Source organism: Sminthopsis crassicaudata, chromosome 1, assembly GCF_048593235.1.
Source record: "Sminthopsis crassicaudata isolate SCR6 chromosome 1, ASM4859323v1, whole genome shotgun sequence".
Taxonomy (NCBI): domain Eukaryota; kingdom Metazoa; phylum Chordata; class Mammalia; order Dasyuromorphia; family Dasyuridae; genus Sminthopsis; species Sminthopsis crassicaudata.
The window spans coordinates 433,239,470-433,255,058 of NC_133617.1; positions in this window are offsets into that span (position 1 = coordinate 433,239,470).

Sequence of the window (15,589 nt, forward strand, 5' to 3'; positions counted from 1 at the left end):
GGGGAGAGAAGAAGGACGTCTTTATTTAGAGAAAAGGCAGTATTAGAGCTGAGTTTTAAAGGAAAAGTTCGTGTGGCCAAAGGGCTATCAGACTGTGCATACCCTTTGATCAGCAGTGTCTCTACTGAATCTGTATCCCAAAGAGATCATAAAAAAGGGAAAAGAATCAAAATGTGCAAAAATGTTTGTGGCAGCCCTTTTTGCAGAGGCAAGGAACTGGAAACTGAGTGGATGCCTATCAGTTGTAGAATGGCTGGATATACAGTATATGAATGTTATGGAATATTATTGTTCTATATGAAATTATCAACAGGATAATTATTTCAGAGAGGCCTGGAGAGACTTACATGAACTGACAAGTGAAATGAGCAGAACCAAGAGATATACAGTATATAGTAACAACAAGATTATAGGATAATCATTTCTGATGGACATGGCTTTTTTCAACAATGAGGTGATTCAGACCAATTCCAATGATCTTGTGATGGAGAGAGCCATTGGCACCTAGAGAGGGGACTGTGGGAACTGAGTGTGGAACTCAACATAGTATTTTTACCTTTTTTGTTGTAGTTTATTTGCTTATTTCTTTCTGCCTCATTTTTTTATCCTTTTTGATCTGATTTTTCTTGTGCAGCATGATAAATGTGAAAATATGTACAGAAGAATTGCATATGTTTAACCTATATTGGATTACTTGGCTTCCTAGGGGAGGGGGTGGAGGAAAGGAAGGGAAAAAAATTGGAACACAAAATTCTGCAAGGGTGAATGTTGAAAATTATCTTTGCATTTATTTTAAAAATAAAAAGCTTATTTTTTTTTAAGGAGGAAAAGTTCAAATTAAGCAGCCTGAGAGGAACAGAATGAAGACATTCTTCATATGAGAACAATGTGAGCAAGAGCAGAGCCTGAAAGAGCACAGGCTGCATTTATGAATTATAAAATTTAACACTGATGGAGACCTGACAGAGATCATTTAGCCCAGTCACCTCATTGAGGAGGTTGATGGCTGGAAAGGTTCAAGACTTTGAAGTCATCTAGCTCAATCCCATCATTCTACAGGTGGAAAAAATAAGATACCTGAAGTAAACTTGTCCAATGGCACAATAGAATTAAGAGGCAGAGCTGAGATTTGAACTCAGGTTCTCTAATTTTCTCCATTACTAAGAGCCATACCATGACTCAGTTTGAATAGAGCTTACAATGATGAGATATGTTGTGACCCTGGATATCTTAGAATCAGCCGAAGTCAGGATAAGCAAAAGTCTTCATTCTTGGTCTTTTGGGATCACTGTCAGGGGATTAGATCTAGCAATCTCCACACCTCCTTTCTCTCTCTTCACCACCAAAGAATGATCCTGCCTGTCCTCTCACCCTCTCATCTCTTTCTTTTCCTTCTTTGTCTACACCCACAGATGGAGCCAGCACAGAATAGTTGGGGAGGGTCAGTCTCCAAGCATATGTTAATAGAGAATTGTCCAACTGGTAATTAGGCAGAAGTGATAGGTTACCTTGTATCTAGTTTAAATACATCTGCTCAGTTCTAGCCCTTTACATCTCCCACTTTCTTTTGTTTTAGAACACAGGTGGTCACGCCATCCCTGACTTCTCAGGAAGGGAGGTAAAAGCACTAAAAAGGAGATAATAACTCTCTCCCTGACATTTCAGGAAGGGAGATGAAAAGCACCAAAGGGAAGTGGGGATTGCTAGCGGGTTTCTGGGCTGAAGGGTCTTATTAGAGACAAGTGTGCACAAACCCATCAGCATGGGAGGTATTACACAAGCACATAACAATAATGCACAGGCTATTAGTGATGGCTCTCCCCACAGTCAGTGCAGGCTCGATGTGGTGTAACAAACATGAATTGTACATGCAAGTAGTGATATAACAAATAATATAAATCAGCATGGTCTTGTAAAAGATTTCCAGAAGTCCTAGAAGGAGAGTGTAAACATCAGTCACACATACACCTTCTTCAGCAACCAAGAGATAGTCCAAAACCAATCTATTGTCCATTGCTTCATGTGTCAGGGAATCCAATGATCCCCACAAGTTTTTGAAGTCCCACAACAGTATTTTTGCATGTTAGGGAATCCAATGATTCCTGAAGGTTTTGAAGTCCAATAGTTTTTGATGTCCATGAGTCAAACGCCATAACTGCCAGGTTCTTTCAGTGGTGGGCACAGTCAGCAACGGAACCACCTGATGTTTCATGGGTCTTCTTCGTTACAAGGGTCTGCTCCGTCTCTCTCCGATGGACAAGGCGAATATGGCTTGTTAGCACCCATCTGATTCCTTCTCCATCTGTAGAGATACAAGCAAACCCTCTCCCCCAAGCAGTTAACCTATCTGGTCCCTTCCATTCACCACTTTCTGGGTCTCTCCACATCACCTGGCGATTATCTAAAGAAAGTGGAGCTGCTCTCACTGGACACTGCCCTTCTGGTGGGTTATAAACCTGTCTGCTGGAGCCAGTGCATCTTTGTCAAAGATTAAGAAGTTAATAGTATAAAGAGCTAGATTTAGAAGTTCTCCAGGATTACCTGTGGCTCCCCCTTTCTTTTATTTTTGGAGGAGCATCTTAATGTTTCTGTTTCTTCTCTCTACTATTGCCTGACCTTGAGGATTAAAAGGTATGCCAGTGGTATGTAAAATCTTATACTGTGCACAAAAGTGTGAAAAATGTTTAGAAGTATATGCAGGTCCATTGTCTGTTTTTATTGCTTGTGGCACACCCATAATTGCAAATGCTTGTATAAGAAATTCAGTGACCACTCAGGCTGTCTCTTTTGCTGCTGGTATTGTGGGTCTTGTTCTCCCACCCTGTTTTCTCACTCTGTCTCTATGCCAACATTGAGCTTTCAGATGCCCTACTTTACCGCATTGAAAGCATTGACAAGTCTCTCTGGAAGTGCCTTGCCAAAAAGGACCTTGTCTTCCCATGTTGGGATCTTGGCAAATCTGCATCATAGCCTGGCTATAAAAGGTATTTGTGCCCACTGTGGCACAGCATCTTATGATCTCCTCTAAAAGAGCATCCTTGTGTAGTCCTAGTATAATCCTCCTTAAAACCTCATTGGCATTTTCTTTAGCAAGTTGCCTTACCAAAGCGTCTGTTACTGCATTTTTACCATTAGTCTGTATGACAGCTGTCTGCAAACGTCCCACAAAATCAGCAAAGGGTTCATTTGGTTCTTGTACAGTTTTTGTGTAGGTCTCACCCTTGTCGTTTTTACTGGGGAGAGAAGTTCATGCTTTGATAGCAGCAGCAGCAATTTGCTCAAATGCTGTTATGGAGTAATTAATCTGTACAGAAGCTTCTGCATAAGAACCTACACCTGTTAGTAGGTCACAGGGGATTGAAGTATTAACTCCACTTTGACTATTTTGTTGGGCTTGTATCTACAGAGTTCACTATATTCAGAAAGCCACAACAAGTTTTGTCCAGGTTCTAAGCACACTCTTGCTATAGATTTCCAGTCACTAGGGGTTAAGACTTCATAAGCCAAATTCTGTAATAACATCTTAACATAAGCTGATGTAACCCCATAAAGAGTGCAAGCCTTTTTCAGGTCTTTGAGGACAACTATATCAAAAGGAGCGTATCTTCTACTTTCTTAACCTGAAGAGTTAAACTGTCGAATCACGGGAAAAATTTGAAGTCTCAGATCCCCTATTTCCTTCCCTCCTCCTGTAGTTTTAAGTACTGCTTTTTGAAATCTAGTCATAGGACTCGGTGTTGCTGGGGGGAGATACTGGTGATTATCACCGCCCTTCCCACTACTCTTCCTCCCTCCATCCCTGAAGTTGGAGTTGATAGGGGCTTGTCAATAATCTGCTCCCTAGGTAGTTGAAGTTGCCTCAAGAAAGCCAGAATCACCATGCCCTTGAAACTCATTTAAATTCCCATGCCCTTGGGCAAGGTCTTGAGACTGTTCATTGCCATCTCTTTTTCCTCACACTTCCTCATCTGGCTGTTTCTAAAACTTTTCCTTTTTCTACAACTTGCAGGGCTATTTAAGGCCAATTGAATTATGTTATATATATAAAATGCTTCTGTGGAAATTGAACGAGGACCTCTAATGTTATAGAATTCGCAGAGTTGTTCTCCCACAAGTTTCCAATTATCTACATGTATTTCTTCTTCCTCTAAGAATCAAGGGGATGTGTGTTTTAATGTACCCAAGAGTCTAGCAATCTGTGTCCAGGTTATAATTAAGCCTTGCTCCTCAATTAACTTAAGCATGCTTTCTATAGCGCCACTTTGGGGTGGGGGTGGGAGTGGGGATAGGGACGGGAGAGAATCTTTTCTTAACAAAGATAAAGCTAGAAAGAGAGGTTGTTACTTTATTACAGAGGTTTTGGATACCAGCTCAAGGCATCCAAAGCTGGGATGTTTGTGCAAAGGAGTGATTTGAGCAGTGAGTTCCATATCCCTGGAATTCAGAACAAAGGAGACTTCACTAGACTTGCTTGGCTCCCCATTCCAAGAATTCTATAGATCCTTGTTTCCCAAATATTTTTTTGCAATCTGTTACAATGACTAGGACTGTCTCACTACTTTTCTATTCTGGGAACAAGGAGGAAAGGAAGGGAGTAAGCATTTATAGAGCACCTCTTATGTTCCAGGCATTGTGCTAAGAAATGTTACGAATATTATTTCATTTGATCCTTACAACCACTTTGGGAGATAGGTGTTGTTATTATCCCCATCATATAATTGAGGACATTGAGTCAAATAGAGTTAAATAACTTGCCCAGTATCACACAGCTAGAAAGTATCTGAGGCTGGATTTGAAATCGGGTCTTCCTAACTTCGCTTCCCCCCTAGAAAACTACTACTTTGCTCAGAAAATAAATATTCTGTCACTCTTCTTTCTAGACTTGTCTTTCTCAGTGTGTGCACATATATACATAAATATATACAAATTTATACCTGTGTTTATATACTAATACATATACATGCATATAAACATGTGTAAATAGATATGTGTGTATGTGGGGGGGTATAGGTCACAAGAAAAAAGTGGTACCTTAAGATGACAGGAAAAGATAATGATGAATGTTGGAGAGGATGTGAGAAAAGTGGGACACTGATACATTGTTGGTGGAGTTGTGAACTGATTCAATTATTCTGGAGAGCAATTTGGAATTATGCTCAAAAAAGTTATCAAACTATGCATACCCTTTGATCCAGCAGTGTTTCTACCGGGATTATATACCAAAGAGATCATAAAGGAGAAAAAGGGACCCACATGTACAAAAATGTTTGGGGTAGTCCTTTTTGTAATGTTAAGGAACTGGAAATGAGTGGATGCCTATTAGTTGGAGAATGGCTGAATAAATTATGGTATATGAATGTTATGGACTATTATTATTCTATAAGAAATGATTTCAGAGAGACCTGGAGAAACTTACATGAACTGATGCTAAGTGAAATGAGCAGAACCAGGATTTCATTGTACATGGCAACAGCAAGATTATGCTATGATGTGGCTTTTCTGAACAATGAGATGATTCAGGCCAGTTCCAATGATCTTGTGATGGAGAGAGCCATCTGCACCCAGAGAGGACTGTGGGAACTGAGTGTGGATCACAACATAGCATTTTAACTTCTTTTATTGTTGTTTGCTTGAATCTTAATTTCTTTCTCATTTTTTTTTCTTTTTGATCTGATTCTTCTTGTGCAGTGAGATAATTGTATAAATATGTATGCCTATATTGGATTTACTTTTTTTTTTTTTTACCATGTTTAACATATATTGGATTTCTTGTCATCTAGGAGACAGGATGGGAGAAAGGGTAGGAAATTGCAATACAAGGTTTACAAGAGTCAATGGTGAAAAATTAGCCTTGGTATGTTTTGAAAATAAAAAGTTGTTTGTTTGTGTTTTTTTTTTAAAGAAATGTTAAGACCTATTTATAACTGGTTAAAAAGTCAACTCACTTTGAAGAAGTATCTTAAGTGGAAGTTACCAATACTTGTAATAAGCATAATAATTAAACAATGAAACTCATTAGAAAAGTACTCATTAGACAGTTTGGAGTTGAATTTAAGCGAATGAAAGCAGAACTAGTTCCAGCCTTGGGCATGGATTTGTTTTCCTTACTTGTCTGAAGTTGGAGCCAACAAGTCTAATGGTTGTGAATTTCTTCAAATATGTCTGTGCAGATAGGCCACAATAATACCCTTAGTTCCCTCACCCTCTACCTCCTCCCTGTTTTCTGCTGTGCCTGTTACTGTCTCCACCTTCAATAAACTGGGACAGGGCAAAGGAAGAAACTTAGAATACTGAAACACACTATCTCTTAACTCAGTGTTGTAACACCCTGATTGGGAAACAACGACCCAGAGTTCATTTTAATAAAAAATAGCAAAATTCAGATTCCCAATTCTCTGCATTCTACATCACTCCTGACCTCCTGGAAAGGTTCTAGACTCTCCTGTCTGTGACCCCCACTTCTTATCTCCTTGACTCCCTTTGCTGACTATCCTCTCATCTTCTAGATGTGACTCTATTCTCTTTCTTCTACTGTTTTTTCCTTACCTACTCATGACTCAGCCATCGCCTCCCTGATAACACTAAATCTATACCTCCAGCCTTGACCTCTTTCTCTGTTTGCAGTTCAAAGTGCATATGAGACATTTCCACTTTGATATCCCATGATTATCTCAAATATAAACTGCCCCAAACAATCAATCAATTCAAACCTCCAGCTTGCCCCCCATCAAAAAATTAAAATAAAAATCTGGAGCCATTTATTGCCCAAGTTGTCTTCCAAGAAGGACTTCATCCCTACCACCCCTAAAATAGCCAAAGCTTTTATTTCTATGTGTCCCTTAGGGAAGCAAGGATATTCCAGAGGGCAAGTCTCTAAGCAAACGGAGAGGGCCCTGTCTGCCCCCTTTAGACTTCATTCCAAAGCCTTAAACCCGCTTACTCTTTTGGGAACTTTTGGAAGTTATAAATAGACTTAAAGGATGGCTTTCTTCCTGAGTCCTTACTCAAGCCCAGGATGCTTTCTAAGGTTTGTGACAACAGGGTTTTGTAGGATTTTTTTGTTCTTGCTCTAGCTTCCCAAAGGATGCAAACCTAAGTGTCCTACAGAAACTTATAAAAGGGACTCTGTTCATCCCAGGCCTGTCTCTCTCCATCATGGACAGTAGTCTGGCTTGGTGTTGGGTTCCCCAGCAGAGACTTGGGGTGAAGGGAGGGAGGGTGCCATATATATGTAGAAATAACCACTAGTGGCTCTGAGCCACCTCTCAGAGTCTCTTAGTGTGAAATGTGAGCTCTATCCCTGGGAAGGGCCTGCAACAGAAGAGCTGGCACTTAGTTAAAATGTCAGTAGTTTATTCTCGAAGCAGGGGTGTTGCTTCCAGAGGAAACCAGCCAGCCAGGTTGGCAGGGATCAATTCTTCTCCCTGCTGTCCCTGGACATTTGTCACATTAGAAGCTTATCGACTCTTAATTAGATGCCACAGAAAAACCATGGAATGTGATCCCATGTCCAAGATTCTCCCCTAATGGGACTCTTTTTCAGATGATTTCTTCTTCCTGGGAATAGATAATTGGAAGTCTTCAAAAATATGGAAAGGGCTACAAGCCCTGGAGCTCAATGGCCCTCTCACTTCTTTCTCCTAATAGGTTATAGTTCTATTTGGAAGCAGGGGAAGGAAAAAAATAGGACAGTGTTTCTCAATTTTTTTGTTGTTTCCTAGATTATTTCAGTGGGATCAAAAAGCCTCAAAGGCTCTCTGTCTTACTTTATATTTCAATAATAAATCTTCCCCAAATGAAGAGAGAGATTGGCTGGACAGTAAAGGACATTCTGCTGAATAATAATGAAATGATTCAGAGGATAGAGCACTGGGCCTGGAGAGTGAAAGTCTTGAGTTTGAATTCAGCCTTAGCACTAACTGGCTATCCTGGGTAAGTCTCTTAAGCTTCACCTGACTCAATTTCCTCATCTACAAAATGGGGATAATAATAATAGCATGCATCTCCCTGCATTACTGTGAAGATTAAATAAGATATCTGTAAGGTGCTTTGCAAACCTTAAAGCACTATATAAACATAAGCTGCTTTTGTAAAAATCAGACTATGAATTTGTGACAATGTGCCATATTAGAAAACCACTGGACTAGAAGTCAGAAAATCTAATTCTAGTCCTGACTCTGCCACTAACTCTTGTGTAAGTCACTCAAATTCTTCAGGTCTTATTTTCCTCATCTTTAAAATGAGGAAGTTGAATTAGAAATTTCCAGAGTCTTCTCTAGCTGTTTATATAAAAGTAGATAGATCTATGAATGATTCAAACTCACATAAATAAATCTGTATTGAAATGAATTCAACAAAATTGTCTGAGGCTGAATTGTATATTGCTTAGAGAGGTAGTTTTGAAGACTGGAAAAACTGGGTTCCAGTCCCGCCTCTCCCACTCCCCACTTTCTTGCTTAATCTCTCAGTGCTCTAGACAACTCTCTAAATTGTAGAAGTGCTATCTGTATTGGCAGATAAAATTTACTCACCAGAAAGTTTTCCATGATTTCCAATGAAATCATGGGTACAATTGCTGTTGTTTCCAATCCCTGAACTGAATTAACTCAAGATTCTATATATGCTATAAGCACTAAAACCAGCCATAGTGAGTTTCAGTTTGAGAATTAAGAGAACTACTAAGCCCAGGTTGCCCTTTTATATTTAATGTGCCAGTTTCCCAGAGGAAGACCTCCCCTCCGCTTCCCCCAGAATCCCTCCTAGTATCTCTACCAACTAGACTATGATAATCTATTCTAATCATATTTCTGTTGCTCTTGGAGCCAATACTCCTGGGGCTCTCAATGAGGGATGTAAGTGGCAATTTTTTCTTCATTAAAGTGCAAAGCTCTTGAGTTAAAAAAAAGAAAAAAAAGATGACAGTCTTTGTATCAAAGAGACTAGAGGAGGCTCTTGGCCTCCACCTGCTCTAGGTGACTGGTGAGAATCCAAAAGGAGAGCTATTTATTCTCATCCCAATTTGTATTTATAGCTTCTTCTGCCTTTTAAAATCTCCCTAGGCTTCTAAAAATAGGATACATTTTTTTTTCTCAAATTGTGTGTCAAATTGATACTATTTTTACTGGAAGGATTTTTATATTCTCTTAAAACTGCCTTGGTACTGAAGCTGCTGAGTCTTCAATATGTTTATGCATATTCAAAAATGAAACCATTATGTCATATGGTAAGATACTTTAAATATGTTTCATATTACACCACTATTATATGAAATAGTGTATGGAAAATATAGGTGTGAAATGGGGAGTAGGAAGGACAACATTCATATTAGTGAGAGTTGATTGGGGAGATTGAGATTCTAAATCATTTCTATGCCACATACCCCAGACTCTGATCATCTGTTGAAGGATGGGCTTGGTTATTTGCATGTGATAGATATTTAAATTTCCCCAAGGCTCCTACTTACCCCAGGAGCTGGTTAACATAAATCTATATTCATAAGGGTCAAATGAGAAGGGACATAATAAAATATCCTTTCAACTATTACACTCTCTTCCCCCATCTGTACCCCAGAGATGAGCTCTTAGACTTGGGTTTGATCATAAAGAACACAGATTTGTATGAATCAGCTTCCCCAAAGAATACAGGGATCCCAATCCCTTGTGTACAGCTTAGAAGAACTTGGGAGGGAAGTATTGATAGGCAGAGCTCTCAAGCAAAGTGAAATAGCATGCCATAAGGTCCAGCTGCAGTTGGGCTAAATGCTAACAAACGTATTCATTGTGTTATGCTATTAAATGGACAAAGAAAGTAGGCAGAAGAAAATGCCAGTATTTCAATAATAATGTACATGCATATAAAAGACTAGAATTGGCTAATGTCAATTAGCCACTAGCTAAGATACAAAATGATTCAGGCTGATTATTAGCCAATAAAGTTATTAGCCAAGGGTCTGATAACTGCTATTAGGCAGACTATGACAAGTTATTGGAAAGTACAGGAGTGGGAGGGGCTATTCTTCAGGGAGACTGCTTTCCTACAATAAACCTTCCATGGGCTAATTTTTTTTTTTTTTTTCCTGAGGCTGGGGTTAAGTGACTTGCCCGGGGTCACACAGCTAGGAAGTTTTAAGTGTCTGAGACCAGATTTGAACTCGGGTCCTCCTGAATTCAGGGCTGGTGCTCTATCCACTGCGCCACCTAGCTGCCCCCATGGGCTAATGTTAACATGTTGTCAACACTACAACAGAATTACCAAACCTACATATTTCTGTAGTTACTGGTGAGTATGCTCTTCCTCTTTATTTCTTGAGATCTTCTATACCATTCAACAGATCAGTTAACATGTGGGATCCTGACTACCTCAATCAATATTCATTTCTTAATCACCTCCTGTATGCAAAGTCCTAGCATATTAGGTGTTGGAAATAAAAAGATACAAAATGGCAGTCTGACCCTGATGTTACAGTTGAATAGGGGAAGTACATAGTGTATACAAATGATTGAAATACCAAATAAAATGTGGTATAGGGAAAGAAGACATTCAGAAAATACTTTAAGAAAATTTTAATGGAAAAAGATTAGCTGCAGGAAATTGAAGGATTGAAGAGTCTCGTGGAAGAAGCAAGCATGTGAAGGATTTCAACAAGCAAAAATGAGAATGAAGTGTATTCCAAACATAGAGATGACCTGTTCAAATCCACAAAGTTGGGAGAGCATAAGAAAAACATATTAGAAAACAATGAATAGAACCTATGAGGGAAGCTGCTCCAAAGAACTGATAAACAGAAATATGCAGGGTATAATTTTATACATACACATTCACACATACATTTGTATTTGTCCTCATCTTAAGTTGGGGTGGGTAGGCAGGGAGAAAAAATAAAGTGCACAGTAAAGAACAAAACCAAACTTGGAAGGAAGCACAGAAATACAGGGGATCTTTGAAAACAATGTATAGTATTTATTAAAGGTTTTTTTAAAAGATAGTTTGAAATGGAAATTCATGGTATTATACTCTTCTTTTATGTTGTAAATGAAAAATCTTCTTTCATTTTTGTATTTAAGTTCAAAATTAATTTTAAAAAATTTTAAAGGAAAGTTATAGTTTAATTTGACTACAATGTCCAGACCATGAAAAGAAGTAGAATGGAATAAGCCTGAAAAGGTAGTTTCCAGAGAGATGATGATGATAAACTTTAAATGCCAGGATGAGGAGTTCGTATTTTATATTTTGTATATTATTTTCTGGCAACAAAGAACTACTGAATATTTTTGAAAAGGGGAATAGCATAGTAATACCTTAGCATAAGAAGATTAATGGGTGAAACCATTTAGGAGGCTATTATATTTCAATTCAGGTCTAGATAAGAAGGAATGAAGAGTTAAAATGGAGTTATGACAATGGTGAGAAGGGTCAGGAGGATGCAATTATGAGTTAGACTATAGGAGTAAAGTGAAAGAGATTTAAGAATTGATTGACTATAGAGGTTGAGGAAGAATTATAAGTGGCTTTGAGGCATCAGTTAACAAGGGATGTGAGGCTACCATCATGAGAAATAGAAAATCTCACAGCAAGAGTAGGTTTAGAGAGGGAAAAGTTGAATTGAGCAGCATATCATGGTGGAAAGGAACTTGAAGGCACAGAGACCTGAGTGCAGATCCAACCTCAAACAATTACTAGTTGTGTGGCCCTGGCAAGTGAACTAACTTTTCTTGACTTTCATTTCCTCAACTATATAATGAAAATAACAGTGACCTCTGAGGTCCTGTTCAGTGCCAAATCTATGATCTTATTTTGATAAGTCCAGAGTTGCTGGACTTAAGATAAAGAATCAACAGAATAAAATTTTGAGAATCATTTGTAGATGTGAAGATTAAAGTCAGGGGAGTGAATGAAATCTTCAAGCGGAAGTATAGTAAGAGAAGAGGACCAAGGTCAAAGCCTTGGGTAATACCCACATCCTAAGAGGAAGATGAATTATGAAAATATTTCAAGAAGGAACAGTTCTACTGGTAAGGAGAGAGCCAGCTAGGAGCTGTCAGGGAAGAGAGTATTAAGAAGAGGCCATTATAATTAACATATCAAATGCTACAGAACTGTTAAGGAGGATGAGAACTGAGTAAAGACCACTGTCAACTGGGAGCTTACTGACGACACAGAATAACTTCAGTAGAGTGATAGGGATAGAAACTAGATTTCCAAGCTTGCATGTGAGTAGTGAGGAAACAGATGGGGTTCACATATATATAGTACTCCATAAAAATTTTTATATTGAAGAGCTGATGTAGATCTTTCTAATACTCCAAACAGTATGTGATTTCATTGACATGAGTATTTCTTTTGGCTATATAGATCACAGCTCATACTTCCCAGCCTGTGTGAGACTCTCATCATGATCCTTCATAGTTTCATCACAGAAGGGTCCACCCAATGGGCTGCATGACTTCTTCAAGTTCTCCCACTGCAAGGATGCCCATGAAGTATTCAAGCTGTCCTCTAGTTAATCTTCAATTTCACTTCATAACTGGCCCATTCTCTCTTTTGATCACACATATGTTTGGTAACAACCTTTACAATACCTTTTATAATGTATTATAATTTACTTCTTCCCACTATGTACCTCTCTATTGTCTTTTTGGTCTTTCTTAATTCCAGTTATTTGGAGACTAGTGTTATAAACATCACCTAAAAAATAATAATAATGGTATTTAAAAGGTAAACCTTTTTTATTTTCAGAGAAAACCTTGGGCTCACTGAATGAACCTTGAAATTTTCCAAAAGCCATTTGTCCTGTTCTCCTCTGTTCAGTCTTGGACTCAACTCATTGTTTATTTGCAGTGTTTGTCCAAAGTACACATAATAATTGTTCAGTGTCATAAGTTGCCTATCTACATATCATGGTCTAGACATTAGACATTCTTCATATACTTGGTTTTTCCTGTGTGGATAGTTAGGCCAAATTCTTTTGAGTAATTGTGTATTTCATTTAGGAGACTGATGTATTCTGGGGCTTGATACACTTAGCACAATGTCATCAATAAACAGAAGCATCTGGAGGATCTCAGCATCAATAGGAAATCCATCCTTCTTCAACTTGGACTATGAGCTGGATCATGACAATGGTGAACACCTTTGGTAAGCTCATATCTTTTTGTTTTATGCTTCAGTTGTTATAATCCTCACTGATATTAAGAGATGTATGGCAGAGTCAAGGGAAAGTTTTATTTTTTAGAATAAAGGAGAACTGAACATATTTACAGATAGATAGAAAAGAGTTAGTGGAAAGGTAGAGACTGAAAATGGTGAAAGGAGAAATAAGATGGAGCAAGATCTTTGAGAAGGTGGGAGAGTATAGGGATCAAGGCCCAGATGGAGGGCTTAGTTTTAATTGGAAAAATCAACTCATTCTTTAAAGCTAGAAGGAAGAAAAGAGCTCACGTAAAACCAGAAAGCAGTTTCAAAATATGTTAGGGAAGAGATGACAGAGCTCAAGCTGAATAGTCTCAGTCTCAGTAAGATAGGAAATAAGAGAATGATATAGGATTTGAGTTAGAAGCTTGATGAGAGAGGAAGAATTTTTGAGATAACTGCAGAGGGAAATGTGGAAGAAAGTCAGCTGAAAGTGAATAAAAAGATTTCTCTGCAATGGTGAGAACCCAATGGAATTTCAATACCATACTTTGCAATGGGCCCAAGTAGCACATTTTTTGCTTTCTCTAGCAGTATGAAGTGGTATTGCTAGATACTGCTGGACATTCATAGACAAATGGTAGGGATGACCTATGATTGGGGATTAGCAGGACTAAAAGAGGAGAAGGATAAGAAGGCAAAGGATAAAAAAATAGAGCACCTATTGAAATGATTATGGAGTCAAAACTGTGAACAGGAAGGTGGGGGTGAGTGAAGGATGAAGATGAAAATGAAGCCCAAACAGGGGAGTCTGGGAAAAGAAGGAGGAATCTAGGTGTATAGTACAGTCTACTCTCTCAAATCTCACTGACAATGGCAGATGTGTTCTCAAAGGTCAGCTGCTATTTTCCCTATCAATTTATAGGAATAGTCCTAATAGGTTTGGTAGGTGTTTTTCCTAATATTATAACTGACAGTCCCAACTAATATACCTCACCCTAGTGATTATCAGTTGACAACAATTAGATTGGCAGATTTAGATTTTTAGAAAGAGATACTCTACTGAAGTGGTATAGTAAGAATAGTTGGTACAAATCCTGCCCTTCCCCAAAGTCTGTAGCACCCTCCTACAAATTCATAAAAAGTACAGGGGTCATTGGATTCAATCTTAACAAAAAGGGTAACTCAATAGCTCCTGAAAATTCCTTTACTAGAATCCTCATGCTGCTGTTCTTAAGTATGGTGTAGTTTTTTTTTTTCATTAGTTATATATAACTTTTATTCTCATTTCTTTCTTTTTTAAATAGCATTTTATTTTTTCAAATTCATTTTTGTAAGACTTTGTGTTCTAAATTTTTCTCCCTTACTTCCCTTTCCCTAAGACAGCAAACAATCTGATATAGTTCATGTAGTACCACCCTTTTAAACATATTTCCATATTTGACATGTTGAAAAAGAAAATTCACACCAAATCGGGGTAAGGGTGTGGTGGAGGGGAACCACAAGAAACAAACAAACAAAAAAGGTAAAAATAATATGCTTCGATCCACATTCAGTCTCCATAATTCTCTCTTTGGATGCGATTGGCATTGGAATTGCCTTGAATCACTGCATTATTGAAAAGATCCAAGTCTATAATCTTGTTACCGTGTACAATATTTATCTAACAGTGCTCACTTCACTAACCATCAGTTCATGTCAGTCTTCAAGCTTTTCAGAAATAAGCCTGCTCATCATTTCTTACAGAACAATGTTATTCCATTACTTTCATATGTATGGCGTAGTTTTCTACTGGACTCCTTGTAGAGAACCAAAGCTTCCTTTCTTCCATGTATCCAGTTTGTTTCCAGCCCCCAGTGTAGATACTGCATCTGCTGTGCTGGGAGTTCTGCAAGGTTGCTGATGAGAAGTCCAACATTTTCCAAGCACACAAAACTCACAAGGTCATCCTTTGATGATGGCTGGGGTAGGTAACCAAAACTCATGGTCTCTTTTCTCTCCAAGTGATTCTCTCAGGAGCGTGGCTGGAATAGCTCTTTCCATTCTGCTGCCAGATACTCTATAATACTTTAATTCTGAACTGGCTTATTAAAATCTAGAAAATAAAGGGTGTGTCTGAATTTTCTTAATCAAAACAATATATCTCTTCTAGACTATTCAGTTTCATCCATTGATTCTCAAGGACTTCTCACCCCTAATATCATTCTCTATTGATTTTATATATCGACAAGGAGGAAGAAGGAAGAGAAAAGAGAGTCAGAGACAAAGAGAGAGGAATACAGAAATGATTTTGAAGTAACTACTATGTGCTGGGTACTGTGTTTAGAGTAAGAGAGAATATTCAGAAGAAATAAAAGTTATTTTCAGAGAACAGAACATTAGCAGCTAAAAGAGTACTTTAGTTAAGTTTTGGATTATTTCAGGTATTCCAAAGATAGAGATAAGGAAGGGGGGTATTTTA